Here is a 20,349-nt window from a genome sequence, read left to right as displayed (position 1 = left end):
GCAGAGCGTGCCCGGATCCCAGCACGTGTATGACAACAAGGCGCAGAGCGTGCCCGGATCCCAGCACGTGTATGACAACGAGGCGCAGAGCGTGCCTGGATTCCAGCATGTGTATGACAACGAGGCGCAGAGTGTGCCCGGATCCCAGCAGGTGTATGAGAACGAGGCGTAGAGCATGCCCGGATCCCAGCAGGTGTATGAGAATGAGGCGTAGAGCGTGCCCAGATCCCAGCAGGTGTATGAGAACAAGACGCAGAGCGTGCCCGGATCCCAGCAGGTGTATGAGAACGAGGCGTAGAGCATGCCCGGATCCCAGCAGGTGTATGAGAACTAGGCACAGCGCGTGCCCGGATCCCAGCAGGTGTATGAGAACGAGGCGCAGAGCGTGCCCAAATCCCAGCAGGTGTATGAGAACGAGGCACAGAGCGTGCCCAAATCCCAGCACGTGTATGACAACGAGGTGCAGAGCGTGCCCGGATCCCAGCACGTGTATGACAACAAGGCGCAGAGCGTGCCCGGATCCCAGCACGTGTATGACAACGAGGCGCAGAGCGTGCCTGGATTCCAGCATGTGTATGACAACGAGGCGCAGAGCGTGCCCGGATCCCAGCAGGTTCCCAGTTTTTTCATATTGTCTTCTGAAGCATCTCCCCCACCAACAATGTATCCCTTCCAGGGCCAGATTTATAGAGGGGGCAAAAGGGGAAAACAATGCGCAGAGCGTGCCCGGATCCCAGCAGGTGTATGACAACGAGGCGCAGAGCGTGCCTGGACCACAGCAGGTGTATGAGAACGAGGCGCAGAGCGTGCCCGGATCCCAGCACGTGTATGACAACAAGGCGCAGAGCGTGCCCGGATCCCAGCGCGTGTATGACAACAAGGCGCAGAGCGTGCCCGGATCCCAGCAGGTGTATGAGAACGAGGCGCAGAGCGTGCCCAAATCCCAGCAGGTGTATGAGAACGAGGCACAGAGCGTACCCAAATCCCAGCACGTGTATGACAACGAGGCGCAGAGAGTGCCCGGATCCCAGCAGATGTATGAGAACGAGGCGCAGAGTGTGCCAAGATCCCAGCAGGTGTATGAGAACGAGGCGCAGAGCGTGCCCAGATCCCAGCAGGTGTATGAGAACAAGGCGCAGAGCGTGCCCGGATCCCAGCAGATGTATGAGAACGAGGCGCAGAGCGTGCCAAGATCCCAGCAGGTGTATGAGAACGAGGCGCAGAGCGTGCCCGGATCCCAGCAGGTGTATGAGAACAAGGCGCAGAGCGTGCCCGGATCCCAGCAGGTGTATAAGAACGAGGCGCAGAGCGTGCCCGGATCCCAGCAGGTATATGAGAACGAGGCGCAGAGCGTGCCCGGATCCCAGCAGCTTCCTAGTTTTTTCATATTGTCTTCTGAAGCATCTCCCCCACCAACAATGTATCCCTTACAGGGCCAGATTTATAGAGGGGGCAAAAGGGGAAATTGCCCCAGGCCTCCATGACACAAGGGGCCCCCCTCTATACAAAACCACACATGGAGCACTATGACTGAGCATATGTGGGCACGTGTGACCTTAGAATGAAGTTGTGTCATGCATTTTCAAAATGTGTGGCTTCCATTGAGAATGTAAACCAACCCTGTGTATAAGGGCCCCCTCCCCCAACCTGAAGTGCCCCCGTAGCTCCCCCAAGGCCTGAGACCCCCATACACACTATTAGATTTTCTACAGATTTTTGTCTTCAGATTTACCAGCGCGTGCCCGGATCCCAGGAGGTGTATGGCCTTCTCGTCCAACATCAGTGCCTGACCTCACAAATGCCCTTCTGGAAGAATGGTCAAACATTCCCATAGACACACTCCTAAACCTTGTGGACAGCCTTCCCAGATGAGTTGAAGCCGTTATAGCTGCAAAGGGCCAACTCAATATTGAACCCTACGGACTGAGACTGGGATGTCATTAAAGATCATGTGTGTGTAAAGGCAGGCGTCCCAATACTTTTGGCAACATAGTGTATGTCTGGCACACTACTCCCCTTTGCACATGGGACAACCTAAAAGCGACAAGTTTTTAGGCATTCAGGCGTTTTGTGGTTTTATTTTACTGCTCTAAATGCAGCCCCATGTTTTTCTTTTACAAAAGGTTTGTTGACAGCCTTGGTATTACACAGCCGCAACAATCGGTGTACAGGAATAAAATAGCGCTGCTTTACCGCTGATGCCCAGGGCGGCTCAGTGTGAGAGGGGTCTCAAATAAAAAATTTGCCGCTTAGATTCTTAGCTTTTTTTTTTTTTGGATGTGAAGGTAACTCTATGATATACAATGCACCCATATTCTGGTGCCAAATTCACATCTGTAAATGAAATGTCTCAAGATCTACACTCCATGGCCACTTTATTAGGTCCACCTTGCTAGTAGCAGGTTGGACCCCCTTTATTAGGTCCCCCTTGCTAGTAGCGGGTTGGACCCCTTTATTAGGTCCCCCTTGCTAGTAGTGGGTTGGACCCTCTTTATTAGGTCCCCCTTGCTAGTAGCGGGTTGGACCCCTTTATTAGGTCCCCCTTGCTAGTAGCGGGTTGGACCCTCTTTATTAGGTCCCCCTTGCTAGTAGCAGGTTGGACCCCCTTTATTAGGTCCACCTTGCTAGTAGCGGTTTGAACCCCCTTTATTAGGTCCCCCTTGCTAGTAGCGGGTTGGACCCCCTTTATTAGGTCCACCTTGCTAGTAGTGGGTTGGACCCTCTTTATTAGGTCTCCCTTGCTAGTAGCAGGTTAGACCCCCTTTATGAGGTCCCTCTTGCTAGTAGCGGGTTGGACCCCCTTTATTAGGTCCACCTTGCTAGTAGTGGGTTGGACCCCCTTTATTAGGTCCACCTTGCTAGTAGTGGGTTGGACCCCCTTTATTAGGTCCACCTTGCTAGTAGCGGGTTGGACCCCCTTTATGAGGTCCCTCTTGCTAGTAGCGGGTTGGACCCCCTTTATTAGGTCCCCCTTGCTAGTAGTGGGTTGGACCCCCTTTATTAGGTCTCCCTTGCTAGTAGCGGGTTGGACCCCCTTTATGAGGGCCCTCTTGCTAGTAGCATGTTGGACCGTCTTTATTAGGTCCACCTTGCTAGTAGCGGTTTGGACCCCCTTTATTAGGTCCACCTTGCTAGTAGCGGTTTGGACCCCCTTTATTAGATCCACCTTGCTAGTAGCAGGTTGGACCCCCTTTATTAGGTCCCCCTTGATAGTAGCGGGTTGGACCCTCTTTATTAGGTCCCCCTTGCTAGTAGCGGGTTGGACCCCCTTTATTAGGTCCCCCTTGCTAGTAGCGGGTTGGACCCTATTTATTAGGTCCACCTTGCTCCACCAGAGTATAGACTATAGAGTATGGACTATGGGGTACAGCCTATTACATTAGGGTGAGCACCCCAAAGCTCAAACACGCGTGCCTCTGTCTGCAGCCTCAGCTGCACTAGACAGTGAATGAGTGCTGAGTGGCTTCCTGTTTATTCACAAACTGAAGCATAGTAAACACAGTTTACTATGCTTCGGTTATTAATGGAAACAGTGAGTGAGTGTGTTTACTGTGTTCATTTAGGAAAGGAAGAGGTCATTAAATTACATAGTTAATAGACCCTTCCCCCCACTGCCCATCCTGAATCACCCCCTTGCAGAAGCTGGGCGGAGAGGAGGGAAGCCAGTAGCACTGTGAGGCAAACACGGGGGGAAGCACGGGCAGTAGGGGGAATCAGCACCGCATGCATGGGTTAGGATGTGCCGACTATGGAGTGTGGATTATGGAGTGAGGACTATGGAGTATGGACTATGGAGTATGGAGTATAGACCATGGAGTGTGGACTATGGAATATGGAGTATGGACTATGGAATATGGAGTATGGACTATGGAATATGGAGTATGGACTATGGAATATGGAATATGGACTATGGAATATGGAGTATGGACTTTGGAGTATAGACTTTGGAGTGTGGACTTTGGAGTGTGGACTATGGAGTGTGGACTATGGAGTGTGGACTATGGAGTGTGGACTATGGAGCTCACCTAGCAGTAAAAGGGTCGCTGATTCGAAGCCCAACCACGACACCACCTGCCTGGAGTTTGCATGTGTGGGTTTCCTCCGGGTACTCTGGTTTTCTCCCGCACTCCAAAGACATGCTGGTGGTAATTGGCTTCTGTCCAAAATTGGCCTTAGTATATGCATGTGAGTTGGGGACCTTGGATTGTGGGCTCCTTGAGGGCAGGACTGATGTATGTGTGCTGTGTAAATTGACGGCGCTATCTGTGTACCTTAAATAAATAGGGATAGTTGTAGACACGCACTCATACTCACTCAGGTTGGACTAGTGTCTTTATTCAACCTGACTATGTGACTATGGAGTGTAGAGGATGGAGCATGGACTATGTGTATGGAGTGTGGAGCATGGACTATGTGTATGGAGTGTGGAGCATGGACTATGTGTATGGAGTGTGGAGCATGGAGCATGGACTATGTGTATGGAGCGTGGAGCATGGACTATGTGTATGGAGTGTGGAGCATGGACTATGTGTATGGAGTGTGGAGCATGGACTATGTGTATGGAGTGTGGAGTGTAGAGGATGGAGCATTGACTATGTATATGGAGTGTGGAGTGTAGAGGATGGAGCATGGACTATGTGTATGGAGTATGGAGTGTGGAGCATGGACTATGTGTATGGAGTATGGAGTATGGAGTGTGGAGCATGGACTAGGTGTATGGAGTGTAGAGCATGGACTATGTGTATGGAGTGTGGAGCATGGACTATGTGTATGGAGTGTGGAGTATGGAGTGTGGAGCATGGACTAGGTGTATGGAGTGTAGAGCATGGACTATGTGTATGGAGTGTGGAGTGTGGAGCATGGACTATGTGTATGGAGTGTGGAGCATGGACTATGTGTATGGAGTATGGAGTGTGGAGCATGGACTATGTGTATGGAGTGTGGAGCATGGACTATGTGTACGGAGTATGGAGTGTGGAGCATGGACTATGTGTATGGAGTATGGAGTGTGGAGCATGGACTATGTGTACGGAGTATGGAGTGTGGAGCATGGACTATGTGTACAGAGTATGGAGTGTGGAGCATGGACTATGTGTATGGAGTATGGAGTGTGGAGCATGGACTATGTGTATGGAGTGTGGAGCATGGACTATGTGTACGGAGTATGGAGTGTGGAGCATGGACTATGTGTATGGAGTATGGAGTGTGGAGCATGGACTATGTGTACGGAGTATGGAGTGTGGAGCATGGACTATGTGTATGGAGTATGGAGTGTGGAGCATGGACTATGTGTATGGAGTTTGGAGCATGGACTATGTGTATGGAGTATGGAGTGTGGAGCATGGACTATGTGTATGGAGTGTGGAGCATGGACTATGTGTATGGAGTATGGAGTATGGAGTGTGGAGCATTGACTAGGTGTATGGAGTGTAGAGCATGGACTATGTGTATGGAGTGTGGAGCATGGACTATGTGTATGGAGTGTGGAGTATGGAGTGGGGAGCATGGACTAGGTGTATGGAGTGTAGAGCATGGACTATGTGTATGGAGTGTGGAGCATGGACTATGTGTATGGAGTGTGGAGCATGGACTATGTGTATGGAGTGTGGAGCATGGACTATGTGTATGGAGTGTGGAGCATGGACTATGTGTATGGAGTGTGGAGCATGGACTATGTGTACGGAGTATGGAGTGTGGAGCATGGACTATGTGTATGGAGTATGGAGTGTGGAGCATGGACTATGTGTACGGAGTATGGAGTGTGGAGCATGGACTATGTGTACGGAGTATGGAGTGTGGAGCATGGACTATGTGTATGGAGTGTGGAGTGTGGAGCATGGACTATGTGTATGGAGTGTGGAGCATGGACTATGTGTATGGAGTATGGAGTGTGGAGCATGGACTATGTGTATGGAGTATGGAGTGTGGAGCATGGACTGTGTGTATGGAGTATGGAGTGTAGAGGATGGAGCATGGACTATGTGTATGGAGTGTGGAGCATGGACTATGTGTATGGAGTGTGGAGTGCGGAGCATGGACTATGTGTATGGAGTGTGGAGCATGGACTATGTGTATGGAGTGTGGAGTGTGGAGCATGGACTATGTGTATGGAGTGTGGAGCATGGACTATGTGTATGGAGTGTGGAGTGTGGAGCATGGACTATGTGTATGGAGTGTGGAGTGTGGAGCATGGACTATGTGTATGGAGTGTGGAGCATGGACTATGTGTATGGAGTATGGAGTGTGGAGCATGGACTATGTGTATGGAGTATGGAGTGTAGAGGATGGAGCATGGACTATGTGTATGGAGTGTGGAGCATGGACTATGTGTATGGAGTGTGGAGCATGGACTATGTGTATGGAGTGTGGAGCATGGACTATGTGTATGGAGTATGGAGTGTGGAGCATGGACTATGTGTATGGAGTGTGGAGCATGGACTATGTGTATGGAGTGTGGAGCATGGACTATGTGTATGGAGTATGGAGTGTAGAGGATGGAGCATGGACTATGTGTATGGAGTATGGAGTGTGGAGCATGGACTATGTGTATGGAGTGTGGAGCATGGACTATGTGTATGGAGTGTGGAGCATGGACTATGTGTATGGAGTATGGAGTGTAGAGGATGGAGCATGGACTATGTGTATGGAGTGTGGAGCATGGACTATGTGTATGGAGTATGGAGTGTGGAGCATGGACTATGTGTATGGAGTGTAGAGGATGGAGGATGGACTATGTGTATGGAGTGTAGAGCATGGACTATGTGTATGGAGTGTAGAGGATGGAGGATGGACTATGTGTATGGAGTGTGGAGTGTGGAGTATGGACTATGTGTATGGAGTGTAGAGGATGGAGGATGGACTATGTGTATGGAGTGTGGAGCATGGACTATGTGTATGGAGTATGGAGTGTGGAGGATGGAGCATGGACTATGTGTATGGAGTGTGGAGAATGGACTATGTGTATGGAGTATGGAGTGTGGAGGATGGAGCATGGACTATGTGTATGGAGTGTGGAGCATGGACTATGTGTATGGAGTATGGAGTGTGGAGGATGGAGCATGGACTATGTGTATGGAGTATGGAGTGTGGAGGATGGAGCATGGACTATGTGTATGGAGTATGGAGTGTGGAGGATGGAGCATGGACTAGGTGTATGGAGCATGGACTATGTGTATGGAGTGTGGAGCATGGACTATGTGTATGGAGTGTGGAGCATGGACTATGTGTATGGAGTATGGAGTGTAGAGGATGGAGCATGGACTATGTGTATGGAGTGTGGAGCATGGACTATGTTTATGGAGTATGGAGTGTGGAGCATGGACTATGTGTATGGAGTGTAGAGGATGGAGGATGGACTATGTGTATGGAGTGTAGAGCATGGACTATGTGTATGGAGTGTAGAGGATGGAGGATGGACTATGTGTATGGAGTGTGGAGTGTGGAGTATGGACTATGTGTATGGAGTGTAGAGGATGGAGGATGGACTATGTGTATGGAGTGTGGAGCATGGACTATGTGTATGGAGTATGGAGTGTGGAGGATGGAGCATGGACTATGTGTATGGAGTGTGGAGAATGGACTATGTGTATGGAGTATGGAGTGTGGAGGATGGAGCATGGACTATGTGTATGGAGTGTGGAGCATGGACTATGTGTATGGAGTATAGAGTGTGGAGGATGGAGCATGGACTATGTGTATGGAGTATGGAGTGTGGAGGATGGAGCATGGACTATGTGTATGGAGTATGGAGTGTGGAGGATGGAGCATGGACTAGGTGTATGGAGCATGGACTATGTGTATGGAGTGTGGAGGATGGAGGATGGACTATGTGTATGGAGTGTGGAGGATGGAGCATGGACTATGTGTATGGAGTATGGAATGTAGAGGATGGAGCATGGACTATGTGTATGGAGTGTGGAGCATGGACTATGTGTATGGAGTGTGGAGTATGGAGTGTGGAGCATGGACTAGGTGTATGGAGTGTAGAGCATGGACTATGTGTATGGAGTGTGGAGCATGGACTATGTGTATGGAGTGTGGAGTGTGGAGCATGGACTATGTGTATGGAGTGTGGAGCATGGACTATGTGTATGGAGTGTGGAGCATGGACTATGTGTATGGAGTGTGGAGCATGGACTATGTGTACGGAGTATGGAGTGTGGAGCATGGACTATGTGTATGGAGTATGGAGTGTGGAGCATGGACTATGTGTACGGAGTATGGAGTGTGGAGCATGGACTATGTGTATGGAGTGTGGAGTGTGGAGCATGGACTATGTGTATGGAGTGTGGAGCATGGACTATGTGTATAGAGTATGGAGTGTGGAGCATGGACTATGTGTATGGAGTATGGAGTGTGGAGCATGGACTATGTGTATGGAGTATGGAGTGTAGAGGATGGAGCATGGACTATGTGTATGGAGTGTGGAGCATGGACTATGTGTATGGAGTGTGGGGTGTGGAGCATGGACTATGTGTATGGAGTGTGGAGCATGGACTATGTGTATGGAGTGTGGAGCATGGACTATGTGTATGGAGTGTGGAGCATGGACTATGTGTATGGAGTGTGGAGCATGGACTATGTGTATGGAGTATGGAGTGTGGAGCATGGACTATGTGTATGGAGTGTAGAGGATGGAGCATGGACTATGTGTATGGAGTGTGGAGCATGGACTATGTGTATGGAGTGTGGAGCATGGACTATGTGTATGGAGTATGGAGTGTGGAGCATGGACTATGTGTATGGAGTGTGGAGCATGGACTATGTGTATGGAGTATGGAGTGTAGAGGATGGAGCATGGACTATGTGTATGGAGTGTGGAGCATGGACTATGTGTATGGAGTGTAGAGGATGGAGGATGGACTATGTGTATGGAGTGTAGAGGATGGAGGATGGACTATGTGTATGGAGTGTGGAGTGTAGAGCATGGACTATGTGTATGGAGTGTAGAGGATGGAGGATGGACTATGTGTATGGAGTGTGGAGCATGGACTATGTGTATGGAGTATGGAGTGTGGAGGATGGAGCATGGACTATGTGTATGGAGTGTGGAGCATGGACTATGTGTATGGAGTATGGAGTGTGGAGGATGGAGCATGGACTATGTGTATGGAGTGTGGAGCATGGACTATGTGTATGGAGTATGGAGTGTGGAGGATGGAGCATGGACTATGTGTATGGAGTATGGAGTGTGGAGGATGGAGCATGGACTATGTGTATGGAGTATGGAGTGTGGAGGATGGAGCATGGACTATGTGTATGGAGTGTGGAGGATGGAGCATGGACTATGTGTATGGAGTATGGAGTGTGGAGGATGGAGCATGGACTAGGTGTATGGAGTGTGGAGGATGGAGGATGGACTATGTGTATGGAGTGTGGAGGATGGAGCATGGACTATGTGTATGGAGTATGGAGTGTAGAGGATGGAGCATGGACTATGTGTATGGAGTGTAGAGGATGGAGCATGGACTATGTGTATGGAGTGTGGAGCATGGACTATGTGTATGGAGTGTGGAGCATGGACTATGTGTATGGGGTGTAGAGGATGGAGCATGGACTATGTGTATGGAGTATGGAGTGTGGAGGATGGAGCATGGACTATGTGTATGGAGTATGGAGTGTGGAGGATGGAACATGGACTATGTGTATGGAGTGTAGAGGATGGAGCATGGACTATGTGTATGGAGTATGGAGTGTGGAGGATGGAGCATGGACTATGTGTATGGAGTATGGAGTGTGGAGGATGGAACATGGACTATGTGTATGGAGTGTGGAGGATGGAGGATGGACTATGTGTATGGAGTGTAGAGGATGGAGCATGGACTATGTGTATGGAGTGTGGAGTGTAGAGGATGGAGGATGGACTATGTGTATGGAGTGTAGAGGATGGAGCATGGACTATGTGTATGGAGTGTGGAGTGTAGAGGATGGAGCATGGACTATGTGTATGGAGTGTAGAGGATGGAGCATGGACTATGTGTATGGAGTGTAGAGGATGGAGCATGGACTATGTGTATGGAGTGTGGAGGATGGAGGATGGACTATGTGTATGGAGTGTAGAGGATGGAGCATGGACTATGTGTATGGAGTGTGGAGTGTAGAGGATGGAGGATGGACTATGTGTATGGAGTGTGGAGTGTAGAGGATGGAGCATGGACTATGTGTATGGAGTGTGGAGTGTAGAGGATGGAGCATGGACTATGTGTATGGAGTGTGGAGTGTAGAGGATGGAGCATGGACTATGTGTATGGAGTGTGGAGTGTAGAGGATGGAGGATGGACTATGTGTATGGAGTGTGGAGTGTAGAGGATGGAGCATGGACTATGTGTATGGAGTGTGGAGTGTAGAGGATGGAGCATGGACTATGTGTATGGAGTGTGGAGAGTAGAGGATGGAGCATGGACTATGTGTATGGAGTGTGGAGTGTAGAGGATGGAGCATGGACTATGTGTATGGAGTGTGGAGTGTAGAGGATGGAGCATGGACTATGTGTATGGAGTGTAGAGGATGGAGCATGGACTATGTGTATGGAGTGTAGAGGATGGAGCATGGACTATGTGTATGGAGTGTAGAGGATGGAGGATGGACTATGTGTATGGAGTATGGAGTGTAGAGGATGGAGCATGGACTATGTGTATGGAGTGTAGAGGATGGAGCATGGACTATGTGTATGGAGTATGGAGTGTGGAGGATGGAGCATGGACTATGTGTATGGAGTGTAGAGGATGGAGGATGGACTATGTGTATGGAGTGTGGAGGATGGAACATGGATTATGTGTATGGAGTGTGGAGGATGGAGGATGGACTATGTGTATGGAGTATGGAGTGTAGAGGATGGAGCATGGACTATGTGTATGGAGTGTAGAGGATGGAGCATGGACTATGTGTATGGAGTGTGGAGTGTAGAGGATGGAGCATGGACTATGTGTATGGAGTGTAGAGGATGGAGCATGGACTATGTGTATGGAGTGTAGAGGATGGAGCATGGACTATGTGTATGGAGTGTAGAGGATGGAGCATGGACTATGTGTATGGAGTGTAGAGGATGGACTATGTGTATGGAGTGTGGAGCATGGACTATGTGTATGGAGTGTAGAGGATGGACTATGTGTATGGAGTGTAGAGGATGGACTATGTGTATGGAGTGTGGAGCATGGACTATGTGTATGGAGTGTAGAGGATGGACTATGTGTATGGAGTGTAGAGGATGGAGCATGGACTATGTGTATGGAGTGTAGAGGATGGACTATGTGTATGGAGTATGGAGTGTGGAGGATGGACTATGTGTATGGAGTGTAGAGGATGGAGCATGGACTATGTGTATGGAGTGTAGAGGATGGACTATGTGTATGGAGTGTAGAGGATGGACTATGTGTATGGAGTGTGGAGCATGGACTATGTGTATGGAGTGTGGAGGATGGAGGATGGACTATGTGTATGGAGTATGGAGTGTGGAGGATGGACTATGTGTATGGAGTGTGGAGGATGGACTATGTGTATGGAGTGTGGAGGATGGACTATGTGTATGGAGTATGGAGTGTGGAGGATGGACTATGTGTATGGAGTGTGGAGGATGGACTATGTGTATGGAGTGTGGAGGATGGACTATGTGTATGGAGTGTGGAGGATGGACTATGTGTATGGAGTATGGAGTGTGGAGGATGGACTATGTGTATGGAGTGTGGAGGATGGAGGATGGACTATGTGTATGGAGTGTGGAGGATGGAGGATGGACTATGTGTATGGAGTATGGAGTGTGGAGGATGGACTATGTGTATGGAGTGTGGAGGATGGAGGATGGACTATGTGTATGGAGTGTGGAGGATGGAGGATGGACTATGTGTATGGAGTATGGAGTGTGGAGGATGGACTATGTGTATGGAGTGTGGAGGATGGACTATGTGTATGGAGTGTGGAGGATGGAGGATGGACTATGCGTATGGAGTGTGGAGGATGGAGGATGGACTATGTGTATGGAGTATGGAGTGTGGAGGATGGACTATGTGTATGGAGTGTGGAGGATGGAGGATGGACTATGTGTATGGAGTGTGGAGGATGGAGGATGGACTATGTGTATGGAGTATGGAGTGTGGAGGATGGACTATGTGTATGGAGTGTGGAGGATGGACTATGTGTATGGAGTGTGGAGGATGGAGGATGGACTATGTGTATGGAGTGTGGAGGATGGAGGATGGACTATGTGTATGGAGTATGGAGTGTGGAGGATGGACTATGTGTACGGATTATATTTTGGATAAGAAGGAAATAGTTTAGCGTCACTCTAAGGAATTTCCCGCCCCCGGAATAAAGGTTGTGGCATAGAGACTTTTACAAGGTATACAAGGTGTAGAGCGAGGTCTCTCCATGTGGGGATTCCATCTCCTCACACCGGTATCTCCGCTTTGTAAATAACTTTTCTCAGAGCTCTCAGCTTCAGAAATGTCTACAATGGAAAGGATCCCTCTGACTTTGTTCTACACGCTGAACATGTTACATTGTTTCCATCCCCCGTCGCTGTGCGGAGGAAGCTGATCTTCCGCGGCGGTGACTCTCGGGGTAGATGAAAGGAGGGTGTGCGCCGCATTCTGCAGGTAAAACGAAAACAGGCTTATTTATAACATCAAAGAGGCTTCTGAGAAGAGACGGGGGGGGGGGGAGGGGGAGCCCAAAAACCTGACTCCAGCCAGGGGGGTGGGGAGAAGATTGAGCTGGGCCATCAAACCACTTCCAGGCGCTCCTACGAACAGATCAACCGCCATCGCCATTCCACCGCCGAGGGTCCAGATACAGAAGAGGAACGTGGTTGATTTTCTTGGACGTTGGTCATTGGTGGTCCGTTCCGCCCTTCTGAGTATTCTGTACCTTCCACATATAAAGAATAACGCTCAGTGTCTCTGTTCTGGGTGAAGCACGGAAAGGTTTGGACCCTCTGCCAGTTTTTTTTTATTGGTGATTGGGTCCTCGCCGAGGAGATCCACCTTCTCTGTTTGTCAAGGTGATGGGAAATCCAAAATCTTTCAATGGGAACACTTGGTCCTGTGCCAGCCGGGGAGATTTCCTCTCACTTCCTGTTGCATCCCTGGGGCAGGAAGCAAAGGGAAATCTTCTCAATAGGAACAAGCTTGAGTTTGGCTTGACCTCATGTTCTGCTGAACCCTGAAGGAGGCCGTCTTGTGACATCGTGACCTAATATGGTCACGTGGTGGTCGCACGGCCATGTCGATGACCTAATATGGTCACGTGGTGGTCGCACGGCCATGTCGATGACCTAATATGGTCGGATTTTCCGACAACTTTGTGCGACCGTGCGTCTGCTAAACGAGTTTGGGCCAAAATCCGTCGGAAAAAAATCAGACGGATTTTGTTGTCGGAATGTCCGACCGCGTGTACGGGAGCATTACAATGTATATTTACCGATCAAGATGGCGGAAGAGGAGAAGACATGTCCCGTAGCCGGAGGTCTCTTTTAAAAGCAGCTCCTTGCAGCAATCCCAAAGCCCATTGTGTCGTCTCCACATCCCATAACACGAAGAAGACCACAATTAGAAGGGTCGAAACGCGTAGGGTTTTGTCGTTTTCATGTGAGGAGCACAATTTTTACAACCCTCATGTAATTAAATTCTTGAATACATTCCTTGCAAAAAAAAATATTATTATTAAATAATATTATTTTAGCCACTTGCCGACCGCCGCACGCCAATATACGTCGGCACAATGCCAGCGGTGGGCAGATGGGCGTACCTGTACGTTGATATATAATATATAATAATATATATTATTATATATATATAATATATATATAATAATATAAAATCCCACATAAATCTACCAACATATTACAGCATATGTCCCCTTTAATTGGCGGGGCTAGCGGGCGTGCACGCCCGCCGCTTACAGGGTGACCGTGCCCGCGGGGCCGGCGGACTCTATGTCCGCCGGTCTCCCGGCGATCGTGTCACGGAGCTGCAGAACAGGGAAGTACCTATGTAAACAAGGCATTTCCCCGTTCTGCCTTGTGACGTGACAGAGATCACCACTCCCTGTCATTGGGAGCAGTGATCGCTGTCATGTGAGTTGAAGCCCCTCCCCCCCAGTTAGAATCACTCCCTAGGACACACTTAAAGAGGAGGGGCGTTTAAAAAAAAAAAAAGTCAGCAGCTGCAAACACTGCAGCTGCTGACTTAATAAGCCCACTTACCTGTCCAGGGCACCCGCGATGTTGGCCGCCCGAGGCCGACCCGTCCCTCGGCTCGCCGCCATTCCTTCTAAGGGAAACAGGCAGTGGAGCCTTATGGCTTCACTGCCCGTTTCCTACTGCGCATGCGCGAGTCGCGCAGCGCTTTGTGAATGGGACGCGCTGTGTTCTGGAACACACAGTTCCCAGAACACAGCTCGACCCATTACCCAGAAGACAACGCGACGAGGAGAGAAGACCAGAAGATCTCCGCGGAGGAGGAAGAAGAAGATTAGGATTATGCGCCTAGCAACAGGCATTTCTGGTAAGTAAAATAAAAAAAAAAAAAATTTTTTTTTTTTATATTTTTTTGTAATTTTTTATATTTTTTTTTTTTCAGGGTGGCCCTCCACTTTAACTCCTTCATCGCCCCTAGTGGTTAACCCCTTTCCCTGCTAGTGCCATTTACACAGTAATCAGTGCATTTGTATAGCACTGATCGATGCATAATCGACAATGGTCCCAAAATAGTGTAAAAAAATGTCCGATGTGTCCGCCGTAATGTCGCAGTCACGATAAAAATCGCAGATCGCCGTCGTTACTAATAAAAAAAAAAAAAGAATAATAAAAATGCCATAAATCTATATCCCTATTTTGTAGACGCTAAAACTTTTGCGCAAACCAATCAATAAACGCTTATCGCGAGATTTTTTTTTACCAAAAATATGTAGAAGCATACGTATCGTCCTAAACTGAGGACAAAAATTATTTTTTTATATATTTTTTGGGGGATATTTATTATAGCAAAAAGTAAAAAAATATTGCTTTTTTTTTTCGAAATTGTCGCTATTTTTTTGGTTTATAGCGCAAAAAATAAAAACCGCACAGGCGATCGAATACCACCAAAAGAAAGCTCTATTTGTGGGGGGGGGGGGGGGGGAAAGATGTCAATTTTGTTTGGGCGCCACGTCGCACGACCGCGCAATTGTCAGTTAAAACGACGCAGCGCCGAATTGCAAAAAAAGTGGAAGGGGGGTAAAATCTCCCGGGGGCTGAAGCGGTTAACTTGAAAAAAAAAAAAAAAAACAAGTTTGAAAAACAAGTCCGGTCCTTAAGTGGTTATATACCACCAAATTTGCGTGAAAAAAACAACAATAACAATGTCATCTGGGTACAGCGTTGCACGACCGCGCAATTGTCATTCAAAGCGCAAGAGCGCCGAAAGCTGAAAATTGGCCTGGGGCAGGAAGGGGGTGAAAATGCCCGGTAGGCAAGTGGTTAAAACAATTGGCAAACAAATGTTTTTTTGTTTTTTTTTTTTCTCCCACACTAAGTAATTTTCACGGTGAAATTGCAAAAAAAATTCAGCAAATTGGTAATTTTGTAACAAAATCAATTAAGTGGAAATCATTCGGCCAATCAGGAAGTGAGCGTGTGGCGTGCCTGAGTCTGTGTACTCGGTGTGTCACTTTCTCAGCAGGAATCCCTGGAATGGCCCCGGGTGACAGCCGGTGACGTCAGTCCCTCTCAGCAAACAAACGGTGTTTACACCTTGTATGTGACCAACGTGCGACACACCCAGCAACGCGGTCCGGGCGCGCCTTGTCATCCACCCCCCCGGTGCCGGGCTCAGCACGTGTGACGTACAAAAAACATTTTCCCCAAGCCCAGGGCTACAATCGGGCAGGAGAGAGAGACGTGGGGGCCCTATTTATAGACATTCAGGGCCCGTTGGCGTGTGCGCTCGGGTAACTCGGGGTCGCTCGCTGCATCGTACGCACGCGCTGCATTGCATAGCTGGGTTTACTAAAACTGGAGGGTGCGGAACGCGGTGCGGCTCTGCATAAAAATAAAAAAAAATAAAAAATCCGCTTCCAGGTTTTATTGTCAAAACTTCATTGAACAAGCTGACGTTAGAAGCTGATTGGCTCCCGTGAGCAGCTGCACCAGAGTTTGCGCTCTCCCGTTTTAGTAAAGCATCCCTCGATGAGGTCACAGTGATTGTTTTAAATAAAAAACAAAAACAAAAAAAAACTTTATTAAACTTGACCATTTTTTAAATTCAATGTTTTGTAGCGCATGGCAAGGCGGTGCGTAAAAATGCTTGCACCAATGCAGCATGGGGAATGTTCGTCGCAGAGCGCTACAGTGCGGGTCCATCGGCTTCTACAGCACTTGTACACTTGGTTGGCCTCGTGCACCCGGGCACTTTTTTCTGCTATGGCCTAGAAAAGGACGCGCTTTAGCACTGGGGGGGTCACAGGTGGTGCATGCAGCCCGCAGCAAGCAGCCTGTCAAACTGAATGACAGGCTGAAATACTCGGCAGCAGTGGTGTAACTACCCTGTTTCCCCCCAAAATAAGACCTAGCGTGATTGTCGGTGATGGCTGCAATATAAGCCCTACCCCCCTAAATAAGCCCTAGTTAAAGTCCTTGTACCCTGTTTCCCCTGAAAATAAGACCTAGCGTGATTGTCGGTGATGGCTGCAATATAAGCCCTACCCCCCCAAAATAAGCCCTAGTTAAAGTCCTTGTAGGTCTTATTTCCAGGGTTTATTGGGGGGGTAGGGCTTATATTGCAGCCATCACCGACAATCACGCTAGGTTTTATTTTGGGGGGAAACAGGGTAGAACCTTCAGGGCCCCCATGCAAGAAACCTTTCCCTCCAAAGCCTGGTGGTGGAATGCCAGGGCCCAGTCACAAGTGCAACCTTTGTGACCCGAGTAGTTTCGCCACTGTTGTCAGTATTTTTTTTTATTTTTTTTATTATTATTATTATTATTATTATTATATTGTTTTTTAACAATATTATTTTTAAAACTATTATTTTTTTTATTTTTTTATTTTAGGAGCCCAATGGGGGGGGGGGGGGGGGGGCTTTGGTGAGACATCAGGGGTCTAAACAGACCCCTGACGTTTCACCTTTATGACAGAGAAAGGAGATTGAGGACACAGCCCTCAATCTCCATCTCTGCAACCGCAGCAGCACAGAATGAAACGATAGGAACATCTCTGTGCAGAGCTTTCCTGTTCATTCTCAAAACTGAAGCATAGTAAACACAGTTTACTATGCTCATACCTCCCAACTTTTTGAGATGGGAATGAGGGACACATATTCGCAAAAGGTATGTAGACATAGCACCCCCCCCCCCCCCGCCACGCCCCCTTAAATAAGAATTATACAAAAAAAAAATGATGAGTTTAACCTACGAGTAATTTTTTTTTTTACCACTACTATTCCTTTTATATTGGCTTTTGAAATTTACAAACGCAGCCATTTAGAAATTGGATGAAAGGTTTAGCACTGGGAAACACTTTTTGAAAGATAAAAAGTGCATTTTATAGATTTTTATATATATTTTTTATATAGATCGGACCAAAATGAGGGGCAAATAAGGAAGGAAAGAGGGACAGAGGGACATTGTTCCAAATCAGGGACAGTCCCTCGAAATCAGGGACAGTTGGGATATGTATGGGTTATGTATGCTTCAGTTATGAATGAACGGGTACCGATCACTGACTCTCCATTCAGAAAAGGAAGGGGTTGGCAAATGACATATTTACCAGCCCCTTCCCTGCTCTCCATCCTCACACCACCCCCCGCAGCAGGAGAGGGGAGTGGGGTACAAGGCAGAGCTGCTGGGGATGGGGGGGGGGGGGCTGGAAAGAGCAAAGGGGGGCTGGAGAGCACACAGGGGGGGCAGCAGAAAGAAGCTGGATAGGAGGAACGGTGGGGGCAGCTGCCTATAGAGGATTTAATCTCTCCATTTCCTCACGCCGGCATTCAGGGGCTCCAGGAAGAAAATAGAGAGATCAGTTCCTTTATATGCAGCGGCCCCCCCCCCCCCCACCACCCCTCCTGTCCAGGCATGCAGGGTGGCCAAACATGCCCCCTTGCAGCATGTGGCCGGGTCGCAATTGAGACCCCTGCAACCCTTGAAGGTACGCTCCTGCTCGGCAGCTGTATGCTCTTCCGATCGGGTACTCGTGTACTGGGCTGTATGCGTACATACAGTATGCCCCGAGCATACAAAGTCCATATGTGAGGCGTACAAGGTGTGACAATTAAATTCCTGGAATGGACTGAGAGAATAAAAAAGAATTTGCTTACCTATGTACTAGCGGGCGGCTGTTGTGGCATTTAAAGTATTCCCCTTGTGAAGTGACGCCGCCAGAAACAGAGCGAGGGCAATAATTCTAGCACTAGCCCTTCTCTGTAACTCTAACCTGTAAAAACTTTTAAAGCGTCGCCTATGGAGATTTTTTTTAAGTACGGTAGTTTGTCGCCAATCCACGAGCGGGCGCAATTTTAAAGCGTGACATGTTAGGTATCTATTTAGATCATTTTTTAGAATTTACCCAAAAAGTGGTTTATATATTGTGTTATTTTTAATTTTTTTTTTTTTTTGCATTAATATTCATTAAATTGTGTTTGAAAAACTGCTGCGTAAATACCGTGTGACATAAAATAATTGCAACAACCATCATTTTATTCTCTAGGGCCTGTGCTACAAAAAATATATCATCTTTGGGGGTTCAAAGTAATATTTTAGCAAAAAAAAAAAATTTTTTTACTTAGGCCTGGTCTTCGAGTAGTTAATAAATGAAAAGTGTGATTTCTGTATCTTTTTATGATTTGCAGACCATTGCAATGACCTGAACAGCTGAAATATATGTAATTTCATTGGCTCCCCCTCGCTGTGTCTCCCTCAGAGGGCCACCTCCTGTGCGTTGTTATTAGGGGAGGATTATTTCATTAAAAGCGTCTCAGGTGTTGTATAAATCCACCGCAGTGCCCGAGGTTCGGATGAGGTCATGGCTCCGGGGTCACCCGCATGGAATTCCTTACTTGAAATTATATTCTGAATTATATACTGCTAACGAAAGGGGTTCACGGGCCAGCAATGTCCTATCTATGGGCCTCACAGGCACCCACTGATGGACCAGCCTTGGGGATCCTGGTTATGGAAACCAAAGACACATACTAAGGGATGGTCTTCAGGGGCCCGGCAATGTCCTATCTATGGGCCTCAGAGACACCCACTGATGAACCAACTTTGGGGATCCTGTTTATGGAATCCAAACACACATTCTGGGGGGTGGTCTTTATGAGTCCAGCAATGTCCTATCTATGGGCCTCACAGACATCCACCAATGGACCAACCATGGGGATCCAGTTTATGGAATCCAAAGACACATAATGGGGGGTGGTCTTCAGGGGCCCGGCAACGTCCTATATATGGGCCTCACAGACACACAATGATGGACCAACCTTGGGGGTCCTGTTTGTGGAATCCAAAGACACATACTGGGGAGGTGGTCTTCAGGGGCCCGGAAGCTTCCTATCTATGAGCATCACAGACACCCAACAATGGACCAACCTTGACTATCCTGTTTATGGAATCCAAAGGCACATACAAGGGGATGGTCTTCAGGGGCCCGGTAATGTCCTATCTATGGGCCTCAGAGACACCCACCGATGAACCAACTTCAGGGATCCTGTTTATGGAATCCAAAGACACATTCTGGGGGGTGGTCTTCAGGGGCCCAGCAACATCCTATCTATGGGCCTCACAGACACACACTGATGGACCAGCCTTGGGGATCCTGTTTATGGAATCCAAAGACACATTCTGGGGGGTGGTCTTCAAGGGCCCGGCAACATCCTATCTATGGGCCTCACAGACATCCACCGATAGACCAACCTTGGGGATCCTGTTTATGGAATCCAAAGACACATTCTGGGGGGTTGTCTTTATGAGTCCAGCAATGTCCTATCTATGGGCCTCGCAGACATCCACCAATGGACCAACCTTGGGGATCCTGTTTGTGGAAACCAAAGACACATACTGGGGGGGTGGTCTTCAGGGCCCAGCAACGTCCCATCTATGGGCCTCACAGACACCCAACGATGGACCAACCTTGGGGATCCCATTTATGGAAGCCAAAGACACATATTAGAGGGTGATATTCAAGGGGCTGGCAACGACCCATCTATGGGCCTCACAGACACCCAACAATGGGCCAACCTTGGGGATCCAGTTTATGGAATCCAAAGACACATACTGGGGGGGGTGGTCTTCAGGGGCCCAGCAACGTCCTATACATGGGCCTTACAGACACAGAACGATGGACCAACCTTGGGCATCCTGTTTGTGGAATCCAAAGACACATA

Source organism: Lithobates pipiens, unplaced genomic scaffold (assembly GCF_037356315.1).
Source record: "Lithobates pipiens isolate NorthernLeopardFrog02 unplaced genomic scaffold, aLitPip1_a1.2 Scaffold_16, whole genome shotgun sequence".
Classification (NCBI taxonomy): domain Eukaryota; kingdom Metazoa; phylum Chordata; class Amphibia; order Anura; family Ranidae; genus Lithobates; species Lithobates pipiens.
This window is presented reverse-complemented; position numbering follows the sequence as displayed.